A 2500-nucleotide genomic window follows, 5' to 3' on the forward strand; every position below is an offset into this window, starting at 1 on the left:
TGTTTTGGCAATACAGATATATTTATTTGTCGTGCCAATGAAGCCATTTGAAGTGAAACTGCATAAGTGAATGAAGGCATTAGACACAGAGAGGAGTGTGAAGGCCAGACCCAAAGACTGCACAAGAGGAGGGAGTGCATGAGGAAGGGAATAAAGTGAACTGTGTCTCTGTGTGTGTGTGTGTGTGGTGTGTGTGTGTGTGTGTGTGTGTGTGTGTGTGTGAATAGGAACATTACTGCAAACAGTTTTACAGAATTACAGAGTAATTCATTCATTAATTTTGATTTATCCTTTATAAATCCCATTGAGGTACAATAGCTGTTCTGTCAGGGAGTCCTGATCAAGATATGCAGCAAAATGAGATACAAAAAAGGTATAGACAGGGACAGATAACTAGAAAATAAAGGCACATATTGAAAGCAATAATATATTTAATAAACAGGTCAAAAAGGTCATTTATTTTTTAAACAGGTCAAAAGAGGCCAAAGACTCCAAGTTAAGAACGCCTTGTAGTCCATTCCAAGCCTGCAGTGCATGAAGGCACAAGGCAGATTTACCCATCTCTGCTGCTCTGCTGGGGTGCTTGGGCCCAAGAGGGCAACCCTCTCTGATCTAGTGTTATAGCTACTGGCGCTGTACACCAGCAAGCTAGAAATGTACTGCGGTAATTTGCCCAGAAAAGCTTTTGCAATAAAAAATTAACATATGGGTTTTTCTCCTTAGTGAAGTCCATTGAAGCATTTCATATAACTTATCATGAGGTGAACGCCTGTGGGTAATGATGTGTGGGCGTTTGCACCAGTTACAAACCGCAAAGCAGCCTGATACACTACAAACCAGTTTCTCAAAAGAGATGAAGACGCATGCATGTAAATTACATCACCATAGTGGAATACTAACAAAAAGGTACTTAAGACCAATCTTTTTCGTGTTAATGCAGTACAGTCAGTGGGTGATGAACGGGAATAAGTAAAAATCATGAATCTGTGTTTTTTTATTTTTTTTATTTAACAAGAGACTATATGCAATAAGTTAAAAGCAGTCTGTAAAGAATCCCCTCTTACAGATTAGGCCACGGTAGAAATAATTGTGTCATCTGCATAGAGGGGAACCTTGGATCCGCAGAATTATTTATGTTGTTTTATTATTATTATTATTATTATTATTATTATATTATTGTTATTATTATTATATTTGAATTATTAATTGTTTATGGACATACTGAGATCTCCCAGTCACATTGTTTGAAAACCAGCTAATATCAAAACTATTTGTGACTGATATGGCTGCAGTTATAGTACTATTCCCCTGACTAAAACCTGACTGAATCTGACTTCAAATATTATTCTCAGACAAAAAGTTCTTTAGCTGATTGTTTACAAGGGATTCAAATACTTGAGTTGTAACACAGTATGGAAACAGTGTGATAATTATCCAGGGCAGAAGGATCTTCACCTTTTAATAAAGGAAGAACAAACGCTGACTGCCAGAGGCTGGGGATCGAATCACAGCTTAGACTGAGATTAAAAATGAGTCTTGCCATCAGTTTTTAGAAAATTAGAACTCAATCTAGTCAAGACCAGCAGACTATTTACCATAAAGACTTGATAGAGCTTTGCAAAGGAATGGAGAAAAAAATATTTTCTTGGCAGCTTGAGGTGGTGGCTATACCGTCTTTAGCATCCACAGCGAGACTTGAGAGAGATGTTAAGCCTACACTGCTAAAATGCTTATTAATAGCATCTGCTATGTTATGATGACCTTTAATTTCGCTTTGATTTACTTCAGGAATAGTGGAAGACCCTTAGAGTAGAGACCCTCATAGACTGATGATGATTTACCTAACTTCCAAAATAATTTATTAAATTAAGGTAGAACTCACTTTTTCCATTTTTTTTAATCAATTTAGTGCATTTGTTTCTTAATGCCCTATAATGTACCCAGTCCCTGGGATCATTCATTCTTTTCGCTTTGGCGCATGTATTATCTCTTTCTCTGGCAGAGGATGAGAGAGATTCATTAAACCATGGGCTGTCTTTACCACTGACTCGCAGTCTTCTCATAGGTGCATGTTTATTAATTAGGGCCCAGAAAGTTGGTTTAAAATAATTCCAAGTCAACATCCGCCATTTCACAGACAAAGTCCAAATCACTATCATACAGATCATGCAAAAAGGCTTGCTCGTTGAAATGTTTATAATTTCTTCTAAAAACGTATTGGGGCTTAGTCTTGGGTAGTTTACAGTTTCTTACACAGGCCACACTGTACGAAGACCACTGATGATCCGTGATAACGTTTATAGAATACTAAAAGCATGTTACTGTGGCCAGCCTCTTTCTGTGTTGTTTGGTCCCAAGTGTTTAGCCAGTGATAGGGAAAAATGTATGTGTGTGTGCGTGCGTGTTTTGCTAGACTGATTGCCTCGTTTGTTCTTTCCCCCATCTGCCTGTTTTTTCTCCCCGTCTGAGTCACTAATTTTCTGATATGCGTGTCAGCGTG

At 37.9% G+C, this 2500-nt stretch overlaps 1 protein-coding gene across 3 annotated transcripts in view; it reads right to left on the reverse strand.

The window, feature by feature from the left end:
- Positions 1 to 2500, reverse strand: part of tspan9a (tetraspanin 9a) — a 192196-nt gene that overhangs the window by 19369 nt on the left and 170327 nt on the right. The window lies entirely within an intron of this gene.

The sequence above is a fragment of the Clupea harengus genome, chromosome 3 (genome assembly GCF_900700415.2).
Source record: "Clupea harengus chromosome 3, Ch_v2.0.2, whole genome shotgun sequence".
NCBI lineage: Eukaryota > Metazoa > Chordata > Actinopteri > Clupeiformes > Clupeidae > Clupea > Clupea harengus.